General features: G+C 45.1%; 1 protein-coding gene across 6 annotated transcripts in view; it reads right to left on the bottom strand.

The window, feature by feature from the left end:
* Positions 1 to 21,449, bottom strand: part of PDZD2 (PDZ domain containing 2) — a 257,387-nt gene that overhangs the window by 167,226 nt on the left and 68,712 nt on the right. The gene's annotated exons all lie outside the window — the stretch shown is intronic.

Raw genomic sequence — 21,449 nt, 5'->3', positions numbered from 1 at the left:
AAGTCAAACTGTTGGAAGGTTGCAGCGACTGCTGTGGCTGCAGAGACTGATACAGGAGAGACATGTTTTGTTGCAGCTGGGGCAGATGAAGGCTGCAACAAAATCTGGTTGTGCTGCTGCAGTGTTTCTTCTCTCTGTGCTCCTCCCAGCAGTCATTTTTCTTCTGGTCACAGCTATGGATACACAACTTGACTGCCTGTCTGCTAAAACTGGGAAGGCAAACCATTCAACAACCTTCCAATGAAAGTAGAGGCACTTATTTTGCAACATGAAGCGAAACAGCAGCTCTTCATAGCGTGGAAATGAGTAAGTGGCCTCAGAAAGGTGTTTCCCAGGGAGCCCTGATGCAGCTAGGGAATCCTCCTTCAAATCAAACTTTTCCCTACCGCTTGCCATGCACCCTGCTTGCTTTTACATTTAAATACCACAAATGCTCGGCGTTGTGCCAATCTACCATTAAGCACGGTCCATCATTCAAAACTCAGTGTACAGTAGTCGGGTTGACTGAGTTCGTATCTAAGCAAAACAGCTAGTGCTCCAGCAGCCAAACAGACATATTTTGGTAGATATGCTCCTTTACAGAGTACACACCAGCAACTGCCACATACAGCAAGAAAACAGGTATCGTATCTATTAAATCAGCACATCTAGAGGAGATAATGAAGGTGCAGTGCAGCATTTTGAAAACAATTAGAGACTAATGAGCATGCATGCGCAAGCCCAGGATGATCCCAGCACCCCACCATTCATTCTTCAAATGCCAGAGATTCCAGTCCCACCCACCTCCAAACCCTTGGTTGCAGCCATGGGTGGGAAGACTGTGTCCGTAATAAAGACCATCGACTCTCTGGCTGCCAGCTTCAAGCAACTACTGTGATGGCACACTTGGGCTTCACATAAATATGGTAATGCACTCTATCGCCACACAAAAAACTTACTTTACTAGCCCATGGTCCTCCCCCATATAACCAGGGTTGCTGGTCCCCCCAACCACTCTGTGTTTATGAATCCAATTATTTATTATTATTATTATTTACTTATACCCCACCCATCTGGCTAGGCCTCCCCTGCCACTCTGGGCAGCAGATATTAAAAACACAATAAAACATCAAACATTAAAAAACTTCCCTAAACAGGGCTGCTTTCAGATATCTTCTAAAAGTTAGAGAGTTGTTTATTTCCTTGACATCTGGTGGGAGGGCATTCCACAGGGTGGGCGCCACTACCGAGAAGACCCTCTGCCTGCCCGATGGAATCAGTCAACTGTGTGTGCAACTATATAGCAAAACTGGCCAATATTTGAATTTTGCACCAATACGATATGAGCATTAGATGCTGAATGTCACTGTCTGGATGTCATGAGTGACCAAGAATGTCGCACGAGCACAATCCATGGGTTGGCTACGTATTGGCTACCACAAACTACAGGTCAGAGCCATTCTTGAGACAGTTGGGTCACCATGTTCCAAATCTGTTAAGGCCACCCCTTTCTATTTCCTGCCACATAAGATAAACTAGAGACCCATTCATGGCAACATTTTGCAATGTTTATCCTAGTACATGAAGCCCATTTTCCATAACCACTGTCCACTGCATGGGTTTCCACATGGTTTTGATTACTGAGATAACTTGAACCGAAACAAAATATTTTGAAATTTGACAGGATTTCAAATTTGAAACTCCTGATTTCAAATTTGACGACTTTAACCTTACCAACAGTCTCTTTTATCATTCAGGTGTGCGCATGCAATAGCAGCCTTCCCCAAACTGGTGTGCACCACATGTCTTGCACTACAACTCCTATAACTCCCAAACAGCCAATGGTTAGAGATTTAGAGTCCTGGTTCAAAACATTTGGAAGGCAACAGGTTGGGGAAGCCTAAGCCAAGAGCAGTCAACGTAGTGCCTTCTAGATGATGTTGGAATACAATTCCCATGAACCCCAACCAACACGGGCAATGGTCATGGATGATGGGAATTGTACTCCAACATTTAGAGCAGGCATCCCCAAACTTCGGCCCTCCAGATGTTTTGGACTACAATTCCCATCTCCCCCGACCACTAGTCCTGTTAGCTAGGGATCATGGGAGTTGTAGGCCAAAACATCTGGAGGGCCGCAGTTTGGGGGTGCCTGATCTAGAGGCTGCCATATTGGCTACCCCTGGATGAAGCTGCCAATTATCATATGCTTCCAGAATCCCAGTGATAGTTAAAAAATTATTAAATATCATAGCTTGCTAGCTATCAGATACCAAATTGTATTGTGCATCAGCTATTAAATACTGCCAAATAATAACTAATTAATTACTATGTGATAACCAACACAGACTTCAAATATCATGGGATTGAAAAGATTGGTGTCAAATTTCAAATTTTCGATATCCAGATTTGTAGCGAACAATTTTCAGGAGAATTAATGGGGGGCGGATTCATATCGGCTCTTCAGCTGATCACGCAACTCTCTTGACACATGGAGATATGGTATGCTCTCATCCCATCATTATTTAAACATGGAAATGGAGCACAAGAAACCTGCTCACTTGCATCAGGCCTAACAGAGCGCCGCATTTTATTTCCCATTTAGAGCAGTCCCTCGATAGCCATATGAAGCAGAAAACTTTAATTCAAGGAAAATATAAATAAGCTTCAGAACTGGAATGTGTCATGGAGGGGAAGGGGGGGCGCATGATGTACAAAACATTCCCCCAGTGCAACATAAATAATGCATTGTTGTGTGTGTGCATCCTTTGAAAGATCTAGTGCCAATAAAAGGCTGAAGAGAAACAGACACACAGTAACACTTCCGCTTATCTGGACCTCACTACATAGAATATGTGACCCATGTGCTCCGATGGGAAGGGACCACAGCTCTATCTTGCAGCCCATGTTCTGCAATTAGAGGGATCTCGCCTTAAAACAAGGTTACCAGGCGTCCCCGTTTCCCGAGGATAGTCCCAGGATTTACAAATCAGTCCCCTGAAATCCATTGAAATTGAAAAGTGTCCCTGCAATCATTGAAAATCGGGAGGGGGGGCAGCAATTTCAAGCACCAGAGTTGGAAAAGACCCCTGCCTGAAATCACACAGAGAGGTCAACAGCTGCTGTAGTTATAATACTGGAACTCATGCAGATAACCTCTACCATGAATCCATCTAAATCAGTATTGCCTACCCACCATATTTGGGCTTCCCAAGTTTTAGTCTCCAGCTGCTGTTGGACTACAACTCCCATCATGCCTAGCTAGCAGGACCAGTGGTCCGGGATGATGGGAACGGCAGTCCAAAAATAGATGAAGACCCAACCCAAGTTTGGGAAACCCTGGTTTTACACTGACCGGCATTAAGGACATAAGGAGAGCCTTTTAGCTGGATCAGGCCAATGGCTCAACTAGTCCATCACCCTGTTCTCACAGTGACCAAAAAGATACCTATAGGAAGCCCAAAAGCGTGACAGCACCCGACTCACCTGTGACCCCTGGTAACTGGTATTCAGAGACATGCTGAGCTAACCATCAGACTCCGCATAAAGCAGGTTCGAATCTACTTTGCCCCTATTTGATTTAGGAAGTTGGGCTTTAGATTTGGGGGTTTTATCTGTAGTGGTCCTAAGCGGGCTGAGGTACATGATGTGCAGGCTTGGGAAAGGGCTTTTTCAGTGGTGGCTCCTTGCATGTGGGAATCTCTCCCTGCTGAGGTCCGCCTAGCCTAATCTCTATAGCTCCAGGCGGTTGGCCAAGATGCATCCTTTTCAGAGGGCATTTGGAGGAGGAGAGACCCAGCTGCTGCTACTGTTATTGTCATTCAATGATCTATTGTTGTGAGTTTACAACAGACTGTACAAGTTAAACTCAGAAAATTAGAATATCATCGAAAAGTGCATTTATTTCAGTAATAAACTTATTTTTTATTTTAATTTTAATTTTTACAAATGCTTTCTTTTGGAAATTCCACAGTAATAAAACAAATAGTTACAATAATACAAAAATAAACATCGCCATTACGTTTCATTAATTACATTCCATTTATAATTGACCCGCCTAATGACAAATAATTACAATTACAACAAATAACAAATAAAGGATTGACATATCTTGCTTTGCGTGTCATGCATCTCTCTCATATATTGGTTTCACCTTTTAAATTGCATCACTGAAATAAATGCACTTTTTGACGATATTCTAATTTTCCAAGTTTCACCTGTATCTCTTAATGAATTTTACGTATTCATATTTACATGTTTTTATTTGTAAACCACCCCCTGTGGTCTGTGGGAAGGGTGGTATTTAAACCATCTAAATAAATATAGAAGCCCATCAATTTTACAGCTCTGGATTGTTCAGGTGCAGCACATGGGAGCCTGTAGGATGGCTTAAACTTGTAATCCTAGGGAGTAATTGGGAATAAGTGTCACTGAATTTGGTGAGGCTTCTGAGAAAGCATTTGATAAGATTGCACAGTAACACTCTTGATAAAACCTCCATCCCGCTGGCATCTGTGTGGATTGTTTTGTGCTGTTCCTTTGAACTTGCCCACCTGGGCTTCTGGCGGTGATGCTACAGGAGCTGAAGAAGAGGGTGGTGGATCAGGGAGGGACCATTTGGAAGGAGGGTGTGTGCGCTTGTTTTTACACTGAACAAAATGGGTTGTAGCAGGACGGGGAAGAAAGAGATCTTAGAGCACGAAAGGTCACTCTGGTAAAAGACTTTTCTTGCAGCTTCATAAAAACATTCCGCCTTCCCACTCCTAGCTATGCTAATCTGCTGCGCCTGTCAAGTATCATAAACTCAGACAGTTCAGACGTCTACTGTGAAAAAATATTGCCGGAAGAATCAAGCAGAGTTTTGAATGGCACCCAGGAAATGGACATGAACGAGCACAATGCTCAGCACAGAAAAAGAAGGACCAGACAAATGTAACAAACCTTGAGGAGAAGTTATATTTGAAATGTGTTTGGAATAAAGTTCATGTACTCAGCTGGTCTATTTCCATGGTTCCCATTCTGAGAACCGTAGCTCTGAGAAAGGAGCCTAGGGCTTGCCGATCAGAAGGTCGGTGGTTTGAATCCCCGCGACGGGGTGAGCTCCCGTTGTTCGGTCCCAGCTCCTGCCAACCTAGCAGTTTGAAAGCACATCAAAGTGCAAGTAGATAAACAGGTACCACTCTGAGGGGGAAGGTAAACGGCATTTCCGTGTGCTGCTCTGGTTTGCCAGAAGCGGCTTAGTCATGCTGGCCACATGACCCGGAAGCTGTCTGCGGACAAATGTCGGCTTCCTCGGCCTATAGAGTAAACTGAGCGCCGCAACCCCAGAGTCATTCGTGACTGGACCTAATGGTCAGGGGTACCTTTACCTTTACCAACTCCCAACACCCTTCACAAACTACAGTTCCCAGGATTCTCCATGGATGTTGAAGTGGTTTAAAAGAGATTTAAATGCAAGGTGGGGAAGTGGCCTAAGTCCTGTGAGGACCTGTTTAGCCTGAGAAAACAAAATTAAGGTGAGGCATGATAGCAGTCTTCAAATATCTGAAAGGCCCTTATGCAGAAGATAGACCGAACTTGCTCTCTGTTGGAGACTACTGGGAAACAGATTTCAGCAAAAGCTCCTAATGGCAAGAGTTTTCTGACAGTGGTACATCCTGCCTCAGGAGGCAGTGGACTCTCCTTTGCTGGAGATATTTAAGTAGCGTCTGTCTGGACAACCATTTGTCAGGGATGATGATGTAGCTGTACCCTGCAAAGTAGATCCATCCTTGAGCAGGGCACTGGGCTGGATGACTCCATAAATAACATGGATGAACATATAAGGTACAGGCCTGCTTTGGGCAGGCCAATGAGCATTCTAAGAGAAGACTTCAGGGTCACCCAATTAAACTTATAGTCAGTGCAGATGTACAGAAAAACAAAAGTGCTTATTTATTATCTTACCCTTAGAACAGGCGATGGCCGCTATTTAAATGACTTTTTTTTTTAAGGACAATTTTGTGGAGGAAATATTAGTTTACTAGCTAATGGGGACAGCACCCCCTCTGAATACCAGGTGTTGGAGACAAGCAACAGGGGATGGCTATTCATGTCTGTTGGTGAGATTCCAGGGACCTCTTGCTGACCGGGGGGGGGGGAGGACCGCTGGTCTACTTGGAGCCTCGGCATGATCAGTAATGGAATTCTCGTGACATTTTCAGAGGCAGTACACAGGAGTCATTAAATGGCCACATCTGAAGTTTCCCTGCACAGATGTTTGCATCACTTGAAAACAACTCAGTAAAACTCAAGACTTCTGTTTATATGTAATTGCCCTGTGTTAATATTGAGGGCGGATTCCCACACAGTATATGAACATGTATATGCCTGAGGTGCATTTCTTAGTGTCTGACCGTGAAAGGCGCATTTTGAATGCAGAAGATGTGCACACATATTGGGGAACCTTTAGCCCAGGGATGGAGAAACTGTTGATCTCCAGATGTTGTTGGGCTACATCTCCACCATCACCCCTAACCATTGGCCATGCTGGCCGTGCTTCCTGCATTGCAGGGGGTTGGACTAGATGGCCCTCAGGGTCCCTTCCAACTCCAAAATTCTATGATTCTGTCTCCCATGTTGTATAAAGTGGAATGAACACCATATGGGATGGAATCCAAGCCATATAGAATGGACACCAACCATTACTCAGCCAAACAGGTTTACACACACAACCCCAATAAACATTAGTTGAAATAAGCAGCTCTTGCTTTCTTCTTCTTTCTTGCTACATAAAATACTCATTTGCTTCCAAAGTGAAGGCAGTGTTTCTTCAACGCTCAATTTGTCCCCGATATTATTTGTGCAACTGTTTTGTTCGGCCAAAGGCTGTACGTTGGATGTTTTCTTCCCTTGTCTGGTACAAAGGTTAGCATTACAGAAAATAACCTAAGGACATGTATAGTCCAGAGAGATTTCAGCACAAAAACTATTTTTAACTCTGGTTCTGTTTAATGTTCAGAGTAACACAAGAAGCACGTATAACCAGAGGGGACAGTGTTATCAAAAGGCTGTGTTTCCTTTCTCTTCACAAAAATAAAAGCAGCAATTTGTGGTCATTGGTGGTAAGATGACATGTGAGAAAAGGTTGCCTCTCATAGTTTCTCTTTTTCTTTAAAGGCTGCTTCACACAGGTGCCTTTTGGTCTGTTTCCGTACACAACTCAAGGTTCTAGTTACAGGTAGGTAGCCGTGTTGGTCTGAGTTGAAGCAAAAATAAAAAAAATTCCTTCAGCTCTCTATATTGGACAAACAGGCCAAACCCTACGCCAAAGGATAAATGGACATAAATCTGACATCAGGAACCACAAGACAGAGAAACCAGTAGGAGAACACTTCAATCTCCCAGGAAATTCTATACAAGATCTCAAAGCAGCTGTTTTATTACAGAAAAAATTCAGCAACAGACTGGAAAGAGAAGTGGCTGAATTGGAACTCATTACCAAGCTTAAAACCATGGAGCCACCTGGGATGAATAAAGACATTGGATTCTTATCTCATTATGCATGGTCAAGCTTTCTTTAGCGCCTCAGCCCTTGTTTTTTCCCTGCAGGACCAATTGCAGTCATCAGCAGTCGTTAACAGCCATCTACAGGTTTACCACCCCCATCAGCCCATCACCCATTCCCACCCACCCTCACCACCCTCTGTATATATAAGGGTCTGATGCTTCTGTTTCAAGTGTATCTGAAGAAGTGTGCATGCACACGAAAGCTCATACCAAAATAAAAACTTAGTTGGTCTTTAAGGTACAACTCAAGGTGTTGGTTTTAAGCATTAAACCCTCCAGTGGTTTGAGGCAAGGAGTCAGGACCAGCCCTGCTGTTAGATAAGAGTTTGGCAACTGCATTTTCCCCAGCCATTTTCCTCTGTTGGAGACAACAGCTCGACTCCCAGTCAGTTTATCATCCGTACAAGGAAATGGGGTACACACCATCTTGATCTTCACCTCAAGCAGATGGTTGGACTAGATGGGCCCTTGGGAGCCCTTCCAACTCCACTTTCAAATTTAAAGTCTTCCACAAGTGCCGAAAGTAAGGGAAAGGGAAAGGGACCCACAAAGCTGTCTGTGGACAAATGCTGACTCCCTGGGCATGAAAGTGAGATGACCACCACAACCCCATAGTCGCCTTTGACTGGACTTAACCGTCCAGCAGTGATGTATGGAAGTGAGAGCTGGACCATAAAGAAGGCTGATCGCCGAAGAATTGATGCTTTTGAATTATGGTGCTGGAGGAGACTCTTGAGAGTCCCATGGACTGCAAGAAGATCAAACCTATCCATTCTTAAGGAAATCAGCCCTGAGTGCTCACTGGAAGGACAGATCCGGACGCTGAGGCTCCAATACTTTGGCCACCTCATGAGAAGAGAAGACTCCCTGGAAAAGACCCTGATGTTGGGAAAGATTGAGGGCACTAGGAGAAGGGGACGACAGAGGACGAGATGGTTGGACAGTGTTCTCGAAGCTACGAACATGAGTTTGACCAAACTGCGGGAGGCAGTGCAAGACAGGAGTGCCTGGCGTGCTCTGGTCCATGGGGTCACGAAGAGTCGGACACGACTAAACGACTAAACAACAACAACAACCGTCCAGCAGTCCTTTACCTTTTACCTTTTTTTAGACGTAGAGCTATTCAAAGCCGATTGCTTCACTATCTCATCCAGGCAATTTCCACTGCATTTTCATGCACCAGCAAACACATGTCCAAAACGTGCCATAAACCTGCCACTTATTAATGTTTCAAGAATCCCGGCTTAAATCATAGATGAGGATTTTTTCTTCCTGGATTTTCCCTTGATCACTTTCTCCAGTCAGGAGTCTGGGCATTCTTTCAGACGTCGAATTTAATGTTGCGAGCACAGATGGCGTCTCCATTAACTCCAACCCCCCCCCCCCGAGACCTTTCTTCACCCTTTCCAACTTCACTGCCGTCTTCAACTGGAACTTGCCCTTTCCCTTTTTCACAAGCAATGACACAAAACTAGGTTCTTGGGTCCAAGGCTGTAGGCCAGGCTCACCTAATTCTGCTAAAGTAATCAAAAAGATACAGAGTCGGGGTTTATTTTCGTGTGTTAGGCAGTACCAGATGATAGCGCTGATCAGTCATTGCTTTTCTGATTTTTGTTGCAGGTGGAATGGCCAAATTCCTTCTCCACCTGACAGGAAACACTTTGGACTTATTCATACATAGGAGTCAACTCCTAGGGGCCAAGGTCCCTTCGACCCCTCCCCCAATAAAATATTTGAGGTGGCCTGGGGGGACCCTGAAAGTTGGTGGGAAGTTCTCTGTGTTGGGTTACAACTGAGCCAATTCACCCATAAATGTTTTCACATGGTGCTGCTGTTGCACATATTCCAGCCCAAAGCCTTTGCATTGTGTTCATTTATCTTGCTGTCCAGACCCTTTTTCATTCTCAGTTCCACAGCTTTACAAAAGGGCCTCTTTGAAACTTGCGCAGAACGACACTCCAGAATAGATGCTTAAATAAAATATAAAAAATATAACCAAATAGGATAACATTTCATCCACACTAATACATTTTCCTTTGTCGCTGTGCTTGTTTTTTCATGAGAAGAAAGTGCGGCAGAGAGTTTAAGCTCTGGGCTTCTCAGCCACTTGGGCTCTGCAGAATAAACCGGCGTGGGCAGAAGTTTTATAAATATCGTGAGTATCTTTTGTTTGGAAGCCTCTCTTTCAAAACAGAAAACTGGCGGCTCCAGCATCACTTGGCTTTGAAGCCTGAAATGACAGCAGACATAAAGTACAGTATCTCGAAGCCAAATGTGATATGTACATTGGCTGGAGCAACAAATGTGCAAGGGGGTTCATTTCACAATGTATGCTCAAGAAGAATAAAATGAGACACAGATCAGGGCCAAAGGGGAACTTCTTAACACCATGGAAAAATACATTCTCAGCTACTCCAGTGAGTAGGTAATTTGCAAACCTACTTTTATTTATATGTGTCTCCTATCTAGAGCCACTTAGGTAGGCTTTTAAAAATGAAATGAAATTTGCTATAGGGAGCCAGCATGCAAAAAAAAAAAAAAAACCACAAAAAACCCCACAGCTAGATCTACACATCCGAGGCTGCTTTAGATTTGAGTTCCTTAAATAGCAGCCTCTGCTGATCATAATTCCACATGGCAAACCACTTTCGAAAGTGATGGGAGTTTTGAAAACCCTTATAATGCAGTATAAGGATCTATAGACAAACCTAGACAACATCTTAAAAAGCAGAGACATCACCTTGCCTACAAAGGTCCGTATAGTTAAAGCTATGGTTTTCCCAGTAGTGATGTATGGAAGTGAGAGCTGGACCATAAAGAAGGCTGATCACCGAAGAATTGATGCTTTTGAATTATGGTGCTGGAGGAGACTCTTGACTGCAAGAAGATCAAACCTATCCATTCTGAAGGAAATCAGCCCTGAGTGCTCACTGGAAGGACAGATCCTGAAGCTGAGGTTCCAATACTTTGGCCACCTCATGAGAAGAGAACTCTCCCTGGAAAGGACCCTGATGTTGGGAAAGATGGAGGGCACTAGGAGAAGGGGACGACAGAGGACGAGATGGTTGGACAGTGTTCTCGAAGCTACGAACATGAGTTTGACCAAACTGCGGGAGGCAGTGGAAGACAGGAGTGCCTGGCGTGCTATGGTCCATGGGGTCACGAAGAGTCGGACACGACTAAACGACTAAACAACAACAACAAATGAAGCACCTTGCATGCTGTGCCATCAGAGTCCTGAGTTATCAACTAGCCAGTCAGTCTTGGGTCGACAGAGCAAGGTGCCCTGAATGCTGTCAGTTAAGCAAGCTAGACTGGGCCTCCCAAGACAGGGATGGAGAAACCCATGTTCTTCCAGATGTTGCAGGACTACAATTCCCATCCTTCTTAACCCTTGGCCATAGTGGCTGGGGATAATGCGGGTTGGAGTCCAGAGGGCCACAGACTCTCTGGAATACTGTGCCCAGTTCTGGGCTGTTGACAAGCTGGAACGTGCGCAGAAGATCAAGGGTCTGGAAACCAAGCCTTATGAGGAACGGTTGAGGGAGCTGGGTATGTTTAGCCTTGATAAGAGGAGACTAAGAGGAGATGAGATAGCCAACCTGAAATATCTAAAGGGCTGTCACAGGGAAGATGGAGCAAGCTTGTTTTTGCCTGCTCTGGCAGCTAGGACCTGAACTGATGGATTCAAGTTATAAGGAAGGTGATTCCAACTAAACATCAGGAAGAACCGTTTGAAAGTAAGAGCTGTTCGACAGTGAAACGGACTGCCTCAGGAGGTTGTGAACTCCCTTGGAGGTTTTTAAGCAGAGGTTGGATGGCCATCTGTCACAGATGCTTTGGTTGAGATTCCTGCATTGCAGGGGGGGTGAACTAGATGACCCTCAGTATCCCATCCAATTCTCAACCACCATTGTCCTGGCCTGCTTTGTGAGCAAATGGTGGCTATCCACACCAGGGGGAGAATGGGACATGAAAAATAGAACCCCGGAATTGGAAGGGGTCTGAGGGTCATCTAGCCCAACCCCCTGAAATGCAGGAATCTCAGTGTGCAGTCCCCCATCCAATTTGAAACCATACCGGACCCTGCTTAGCAAATGTGCTAGCAGTTTCTTTTTCGCTGCACCACTCGCTTCACGTGTCTGAGCTGCCCACCGCCATGCTTCTTAGGCATTGTGCAGTGAACGATGCCAATTTAAAACAGCAGCAGGATCCAGTTTCCTACACATCTTTATTTAACACACAGGGTGCATTTTGCATTAGAAAAAACCCTCGTTGATTCTGAAGATCTCGCCCTCTAAATACCTGCGTGCTTTGGCATCAATATAAATCAGTTTTATTGTCTCTTTCTCCACAGCATAAGTAGCGAGTGATTGAATTCCACGGACCTGTAACTGCATTAGCCAGTTCTATCTGAATGAAGAATGTATGATTCAGAGCTTCCTGCTTTCCGATACCTCATGCTTATTTCCTTAACACACAACACTTCACTTGAGCAAGAGGAGACGTGTGCAAAGGGGTCTGCAGGTGTGTGTTGTCGTCCCCAAAAGCTGGAAGTCTCAGTTCTGGAGCCAGGGCCTGTCCAGAGCCCAAAGCAGGTTATCTCAAAAGCACCATCAGCCATCTATTCTGCAAGTTGGACAGAGGATCAAAGGGCTGGATTCCACCACACTTCCAAACAGATGGACTGTGCGATTGATGGCTGATGTAGTTCCTGGACTGGGGCTCTCTGCCTGGGGAAATACACGCAGACTGTTCACATGCACATTTCTTCCTGTTGGATCAGGGCAGTGGTAAAAAAGGTCCAGGGTGCAAATTTGTTCCTTGTTGATAGGGCATCTGCCCCACCCTCTCTTGCCTCTGCTCACTTCTTTATTCAACTGTGTACAACTGAACTAAAACATTAAAAAGAATGTGAACCAAGCTGGGTGGGAATCTGGGACAAACTAGCAAATGAGTTAAATACAAAGTGTGGGGTTGAACTAATGGAAAACTGCACAAGGACTTCCGTTAGCACAAAAGGGCTCCCCCGTGCACCCGCTGAAATCAGCTCTGAGGATAACCCAAAGAACAGTGTATAGCAGGAGGAGAGATTGTTTTATCTGGCTGAAATACAGTGGCACCTCAGTTTTCAAATGTAATCCGTTCCGGAAGACCATTCGGGTTCTGAAACGTTTGAAAACCAAAAACTCAACAGCCGACCGCTAGGCCTCAGGATCTTGCACTCAGCAGAAGCCGCGTGGCATGTTCAACTTCCAAGGCGTGTTCAAAAACTGAAGCATTTACTTCCGGGTTTACAGCATTCAAAAACCGAAATGTTCGTCAACAGAGATGTTCAAAACTGATGTCCCACTGTACTCGCACTGATGGACTGACTGTCACAGTGCTACCGTATGTTGAATTTCTCCCACATATGTTTTCATTACTTTTAAAAGTACAGAAGAATCCTACAATGCAGCAGCAAGAAAGCCTATTCATCAGGATTGGAACCGTTCACCTCTGAAACCTCTATTGGCACCAGTGCCAACTTCTCTCCTGGGGAAATAGCAACTCTCAGGGGAAGATTTTAACTTGAACCACAAATTACCACCCGGAGGAAAAGGGTGAACTCTGCCCCTCCTCCCATATAACAGACTCATTTCTGCTATCCTCTTGCCCCCAGGCTGCTCTTTTTAAAGTAAGAACAAAACCTGGAATGCTTCCATGCATTTAACATATCATAAACTTTTGGCCCTCCGCCAGAAATACTTGGGCAGCACAACCATAAATGCAGCAGTTCTGCAGTTATGTACACATTAGCGGCTTAAAACACAAGGACATTTACCCCTGCTGTGCAGTTGAATGTTGAGGGACACGCCAGAAAGAGCGCAGGGAAGTCTTCAACCAATGTCCATTTATCAATGGTTTCTCCATCCCTGGGGCCACACCCAAACTCCTATTCGTGAAGTGATCATCTGCACATGTGCAAGAAACTGTCTCAAATGGACACACCTCAGCTTAACGGTGAAGTGACTGTGGCTTACCTTTTCGAATCAGATGCAAGCTGGTTTGAGCGGAAACATATCAAGCAAGAAACTAAAGGATGGCTCACCATTAGGGGTAATGTCGTGCATACACGAAAACACATGTACACAGCCTGTCATTCGCACTTTCCCGGGGATGCAAACAACAACAACCCACCCACAATCTCATCCAAGCTCATTTCAGTGCAGGAGGATGTGTGCATGGAACAGTCCCCCTCAGCTAAAGGGAAAGGAAATGCATTTGTAGCTGGCATGTCTACTGGTGCACAGTCGTACCTCAGAAGTAGAACAGAACCCGTTCTGGAAGTCTGCTCGACTTCCAAAACATTCGGAAACCAAGGCACGGCTCCTGCAGCCAACTGGAAGCCGAAGAAGCCGCGTCAGACATTCGGGTTCCAAAGAACGTTCACAAACTGGAACACTCACTTCCGGGTTTGTGGCATTCGGGAGCCAAAACATTAAACTCACAAGGCATTCCAGCTTCCAAGGTGCGACTGTATTTGCTTCTTGCTTCTCCCCATCTCTGTTCCAGGCTGCAGCAGCAACTCAGCCATGCGGATATCAGGTGAGGAGTGCAGCCCCAGAACAATGCTGCTGCCCACATGGGCATCAAAGCGTGCACAGTGTTTCAAATCACTGGTCTTCAGTCTTAACGTGATTGCCCTAGATCCTAGCTCCAGGACTACAGTACCTCAAACTGTTGTCTGTAGCCAAACAATGACAAAATGTCAAAGTCTTGCAACTTCTCCCTATTAAGCAAACATTTCAAAACAAGCAAAAAAGATGGCAAAAAAGGGACTGAACATAAAACATCATTTGCCATATTCTCAGCGCATCTGCAGCAATGGATACCCAACCCTATCTCATTTTCCTGCAGACAAAATATGAAGCCACCAGACCAGATCAAATTGCAGCGTTGAAGCGCCTTTTATGCCTTTTTAGCCATAGAATATGCACAGTGAATCTTTACGGGACGCCACTAGAGGGAGATATGGTCACAGAGACTGCCAGCATATTAAAATCAGACTGCTGCAAATACTGCTGAGACTAAGTGTGTGTGCCTAATGCCTATGATGTGTAGGGGAATACAACAGTTCATTCATCTTGAAATCTGCATGGGAAAATCCAAGATCTCCCCCCCACACACACACCACACATCAGAAACTCCGATCAGATATCCTGGTTTCTCTTCAGATCATATATAAATTCAGATTTGATATTCACGTTTTAAGTTACAAGTGAAGCTCTAGCATAGGAAGTAGAAATCAGCTTTTGAAGATTCTTTCTGAAGGCACAACATTAGTAACAGCACATCTAGCCTGTTTTTATTTTTATTTTTGCATAATTCAACCATCAAATGCCTTTGTTGCCACAATAGCAAACATTCCCTGGAACCATGCTTTCTGCTATTCACTTAATATAAATTTAGCATCAACAGTTGCTGCAAGTCAGTGTATGCAATACTGTCCTAGGTGGACCAACAGTCTAACTCAGTATAAGGCAGTTTCCTATGTTACCCAGCTGGTAATGCTTGGGAATATTCACCACATACGGCTTCAATCACCACACTGTAAGTCTCTAGCATACACAAATTTGTCCAGCCAGTTCAATGCATTTAAATAAGGCATGCTAGTTCTTTTCCTGCGACTCCCTAGCATCTGGAAAACTAAAAAGTTAAATGAAGAGGGGTTCCCAAGTACGTGGAAAGATTTATATTTGGAAGTGAGTGGACATAAAATTCTCAATTAGGGTGCAGAGAAGCATTATTTGCATCGTGTGCAATGTTTTGGTAGTGTTTGTGTAGCCACCAACCTATTTCTCTGCCTCAAAGGGGGCAAAAATGTCACTTACGTATTTTGACACTGATCATCTGAAAGAATCCAATAGGCTAAGAAATGCAGAAACTGGTTCGGGAAGAAAAGCCCTCACTCCAATTCTCTGATTTGCAAAATATGACAAATTACAAAATGTATGTAATATTTAATATCAACTCTAGTTCAGACCTTTGTTTGGTCGGTCAGAGGTTTTTAAGATTCCAGCCATTTGGGAACTTTGCCCACACCAGCTTGTCTCAAGAATAACCTCTCTCTCCAGGTGGCGCTGTGGTTAAACCACTGAGCCTAGGGCTTGCTGATCAGAAGGTCAGCGGTTCGAATCCCTGTGACAGGGTGAGCTCCTGTTGCTTGGTCCCAGCTCCTGCCAACCTAGCAGTTCGAAAGCACGTCAAAATGCAAGTAGATAAATAGGAACCGCTACAGCGGGAAGGGACCCAGGTGGCACTGTGGTTAAACCACTGAGCCTAGGGCTTGCTGATCAGAAGGTCGGCGGTTCGAATCCCTGTGACGGGGTGAGCTCCCATTGCTTGGTCCCAGCTCCTGCCAACCTAGCAGTTCGAAAGCACGTCAAAGTGCAAGTAGATAAATAGGAACCGCTACAGCGGGAAGGTAAACGGCGTTTCCATGTGCTGCTCTGGTTCTCCAGAAGCAGCTTTGTCATGCTGGCCACATGACCTGGAAGCTGTACGCCGGCTCCCTCGGCCAATAATGCGAGATGAGCGTGCAACCCCAGAGTCGGTCACGACTGGACCTAATGGTCAGGGGTCCCTTTACCTTTACAGCGGGAAGGTAAACGGTGTTTCCATGTGCTGCTCTGGTTTGCCAGAAGTGGCTTTGTCATGCTGGCCACATGACCTGGAAGCTATACACCGGCTCCCTCGGCCAATAATGAGAGATGAGCGCGCAACCCCAGAGTCGGTCACGACTGGACCTAATGGTCAGGGGTCCCTTTACCTTTTACCTGGAAAAAAAGCTGTGCATTAGATTGCAGATCATGCTGCGGGGTGGTGTTTGTGTACGAATGTTGCCCTGGACTCCCGGACCTCACCGTCAGTCATTGCAAACTGATGCTCCACCCTACAAAACACCTAATGTTTTCCAGTGGTTACACATTGCAGAGGAGTGGGGGCTGGATTGACAGTAACAAGCAACCTGCCATTGCCATGACTTACCTTCTCGCGGTGGAAACTCTTTTATTAGTTGAGATTCCTGCATTGCAGGGGGCTGGACTAGATGCCCCTTGGGGTGTCTTCCAACTCTATAGTGCTATGATACTATGGTTCTATAAGAATTTGAAAAGCACTCAGCTAGAGTCCTATTCAGGCACTATTCTCTCCTTGCCATCGCATGGTCTAGCCTGCATTTTCCATTGCATCCTGAATGACACTGACCCTATCTATGGGCTTCAAACTGGTGTGTAGTGTGGAATAGTTTGCTGAACCCATGTCAGCATTTCCAGTTAACAAGGAGAAACTATGGGGCTATACTGGCTATGGGGCAGGGGCAGCAGCAGTGTGACTTTGGGGTGGACCCCTTCCCTTTTCCTTTGCACACTTCTATTTGTAGAATATTTCAGACATTCCATTTACTGGGGACCCTAGTTTTCATTCTTTGCCGCTCAGAAAGCTTCAAATGGAATCAAATGGTCTCCCAGCAAAATGTGACACACATCTAACACATGACATTTCTTGGAATAAGCCTTAGAAATGGAATTAGCTGCTTTTCCTGTTTTTGAAGGAAGAAAACAAGGGCGCTCAGTTAGAAATCCTGGCAAACCAAAATGTATAAATCCACCTTTTCCGTGTGTGTGTGTGTGTGTGTTTTGGTGCAAATATTTCATAAAGAATTATGGCGCATGGAGTATGACAGGTTTATTTATTTGCTTTAGTCTTTGGCTTGCGTACGGAAATTCCATGGCTAATCATAAATTCTCTGTTGAATTAAGAATATCAGAAGAGCACTGTTGGGTTAGACGAGGCTTTGCATCTACTCCTGCATTGTTTTTGCAAGTTGTCCAAGTCAAATGCCTCTAAAACGTTAACAAGCAAGGTATGGGCACGGTGCCCTGGCCAGCTACTGTTGCTTATCTTAGTGTTTTTAAGTGTCAGGTGAGCACAGCAGAGTTTGCACAGGCTTTTCCGGAAGCTTCTGGCAGTAATTTAAATGACTAGACGTCTGGACGCAGAGTAAACTATATACAGGATTTATTAAAATAAAAGAAATCCAGAGTTTCTATGTACAACTTTAAAACTCAAAAACAAAGTAAAATAAATCCTTTCCTCTCTGTCTCTCTCACAACCGATACAGCACCTCTCCTCCCACACTGACCACACTCACCACACCATGTACTGTGCTAGCTTTCTCTGATAACAGGTCTCAGTGCTGATCTCAACCAATGAGAGTGCAGTTACTATGGCAGAAGTAGACCTTGGCTTTCTGCCCAGTGTTAATTGCTTGTCCTAGAGTTGATTGTGTGAAGAAGCAATCTGATGGTGTCTCATGCTACTAATTTAGCAAAACAGCTTATCTCCGGTGTTGAGCATCACTGCATCCTCATTCCAGGGTTTTTAAGCATCCAAAGAAAGGACAACAGCGTGGCCTCTTGCCTGAAGTTACGCATGTGCATAAAACAGTGGTTCACAAAGTGTGGCATCCCACACTGGAGTAGCAAGAAGATTCAAGGACAGTCAAAGAAACATTTAAACATTTCAATGCAGTATGGTATCAAAATATATTGTTTTTATTTGCTGAAGGTGGATAGGTATCTTTTCATAACGACAGCAAGAGCATCAAGGTCAATCCTGTTTGTGATCCAGAATCGCCATTCAGACAAAGCGCTGGAGAAGACTTGTTTATAATTGTGTTTTGGGAATGATTCATGTTCTTATGCATTGCTTTATACTTTCTGGATTGTCCCGTGAGCATATTATAAAGTACTTGTGTTTTGTGCTATAAATCAAGCACTGCTGGGAGTTGTTTCTTTTTGTTTTCCAATGTACTTCTTATGATTAAAAAATCCAGTGTGGTGTGAGCAAATGTTTATTTTCAAAGTGTGGCCCAGAGGGGGGGGGGAGTTTGAGAACCACGGGCGTAAACGGTCTATTGTGTTGTGGGTGAAGGGGGTCATTTTCAAATGAGAAGAGGAGGAGACACACCTCACTAGGACAGCACATCCTTTGCACATGTAAGGTCTTGAGTTCAATCCTTGCTATCTCCAGTTAAAAGGATCAGGGAGCAGCTGATGAGAAAGCCCTCTCCCTGGGACTATGGCGAGCAGCCACCAGTGTTAGAAACTGAGATATGAAAGCTAGGAGCTAAACCAGTGTTTCTCAACCTTTTTTGGGCCATGGCACACTTGTTCCGTGAAAAAAATCACGAGGCACACCACCATTTAAAAAGTTAAAAAAATTAACTCTGTGCCAGCCTATATTATAATTATGACTGTAAGAAACACTTGCCAAATATTGCTTTCCGGCGGGTCAGCGTTGTGTATTGGCGGCCGCCAGGCTCGTTTGCACTGAGCTTTGGGAAAGAGGAGGAGAAATATTGCTTTCCGGCGGGTTAGTGTTGATAATTGGCGGCCGCCAGGCACGTGACAATGCAAATCGCCCTTCTCGTCGCCGCATGTCGCGGCACACCAGCCAGCGTCTCGCGGCACACTAGTGTGCCGCGGAACAGCGGTTGAGAAACGCTGAGCTAAACGACACCTTAAACCTAGGTTATGGGTGTCACAACTGAGCGTCTAGGCACGCTTTTTTATAGCAAGAATACAAAGCTGAAAATGAATGAACTGCAGCTAAAATCTTATGTTCATTTTTTACATGGTCTGGTCTGAAGACTGCAAAAAAACAATGCCATACTTCCCCTGCCCACCCCCCTAATGTTCTCAAGAGGGGTCTCTTCTCCAGTCTTCAGAGAGTGGGTGGAAGTCAGGAGGCAGAAAAGGGTCCTCCTTTCCTTCCACTCTGCAGTTTTAATCTGAAATCTTAGGTGCAGTACTGCGCCCAGAGCTCAGAAACTCTCCCCATGCTAATGAAGTTCCCTGTCGCAAAACACGTCTAGAACAATGAGAATTTCGAACGCTGCCAGCTGCCAGTAAGAGTGGGCAATGCTGGGCTAGATGGAGAAATAGTCTGGCCTGCTGTAAGGCAGTTTCCTATGTACTAGGGTAGAGGAGGAACCTGCACAAACATATTGGAAGTACACAACCTTCCTCACCCCGTGTTTACACTGTAGAAGTTTATAGCACAATCTCAGGACATTAGTGTGTAGCCAGGAGATCTGCTGCCAGTCAGTGTAGACCAGGCACCCCCAAACTGCGGCCCTCCAGATGTTTTGGCCTACAACTCCCATGATCCCTAGCTAACAGGACCAGTGGTCAGAGATGATGGGAATTGTAGTCCAAAACATCTGGAGGGCCGAGGGTTGGGGATGCCTGGTGTAGACAATGCAAGTGTTTCCCTACTTAACGAGCATTCGACTTGCACACAGTCACATAGACGTGTAGCACCAGTAAATAATTATCATATTTTTCCGTGTATAAGACTAGTTCCCCCCCCCTTAAAAAATAATGTCAAAAATTAGGGAGCGTCTTATACACTGATACATCTCCTCCCATTTTCTTAAATCTGAGTCCCCCAAAATAGGGGACGTCTTATAGAAGGAAAAATACGGTATATAATAGTGGGAAAACTGCCCAAAAAATGGTGAGAAAAGAGCAGGAAAACAGCTAGCAATCCCAGAGGCCTTTGCAGCTGCAATCCCATAAGCCTTTGAGGCCTGTTGAAAGTTGAGAAAGGGGAACATTTAATGGCTTTTGAGGTGGCGTCCCCCACTATATGTGATTTCACGTACAGTATACGCATGGTACCCAGTAACGTAACCCCTGAGTTAAGTGGGGAGATGCCGGTACACATGAACATATATTTATTGATTTAACACAGGTGCCTCAAAGGATCTTACACAGAGGCTGTGCCATATGAGCAAAGAAGGTGGAGAAATTACTGAGTCACCACGTATGTTAGGACAGCAACCTCCTACGGAAAAATCGAAGCAGTGTATGCCTGTTTCTATGGAGTGCAGAATTTAATGGGCTGTGTTCCCACAGATGCTTGTCTTTAAAGGAGGGCACGATTGTTTTTTTAAAGGTGAAGGGCATTGAAGAGCAGCAGGGCACTGGATGTGACATTCCCTTGCAACACACACCTGTTAAGAAGGAAGATGAAATTAAATCCACATCGCACGTGTCAGTGCTCTAAGCCCAGAGGGAAGTGTCAGATCAAATAAGGAGAATGCAAAGCTCTTTAACAGAAGGGGGGGAAAGACTTTACTCCTAAAGTACTTTGACACGCACAGGCTGCTCTTTTCCTTTCAGATCTGCTTTCTCTTTCGATCAGGATTTCCCCCAGACCCTCCGCAGCATTTATTCCTATATTTGCATTATTCGGTGGGCAGCCTCAAGACAGCCCGCTGGCCATTGCATGCAGCCCCGGCACAATGGGGCAAGGCATGTTCCCTAATCCAGGCCCCCCGCCCCAAGATGCTAGAGCCACTGGGAGAACACCCCTGAAAGGGCCCCAAACAATCTCGGCTGCTTTGGGGACCTTGATAGTTTGCAAGCATATGGACAGCTGCCTTCCCTTTCCACAAGCCATCTCTCCCTGAGCCTCTTTGGTGATGCAGCCGCTATTTAAAATCCCACCAAGGGAAGTTTCCTATTCCTGCCCAGTCCGTATTGGGCTCAACACTAAGACAGCACAGCAATCTGTGGAAAGCCAATAGGAATCAGGACTCTGTCCTTGCCAAATGCCCAACTCCTACCGGAGACCTGAAGGAGTATTAGCACGCAAAACTGAATATGAAGTTTCCCCCACCCAACGCCTGCTCATCTAGCTCCAAAACAGTGAATACTACAAGGCAGTTGTCTTTCCTCAAGACATCTGCAAGCAGACTTTGGAAGCACTTCCAGCTGTATCCCCACTTACGCTAACGAAACCCACATTTTGGATCCCTGGTGATGGCAGTGGAAGATTTGCGGTTTCTGCCTTGTTTATCAAAACATACC

This window comes from Zootoca vivipara, chromosome 10, assembly GCF_965207765.1.
Source record: "Zootoca vivipara chromosome 10, rZooViv2.hap1.1, whole genome shotgun sequence".
NCBI lineage: Eukaryota > Metazoa > Chordata > Lepidosauria > Squamata > Lacertidae > Zootoca > Zootoca vivipara.
The sequence above is the reverse complement of the archived record's forward strand: the minus strand, read 5'-3'. Positions and strand labels throughout refer to the sequence as shown.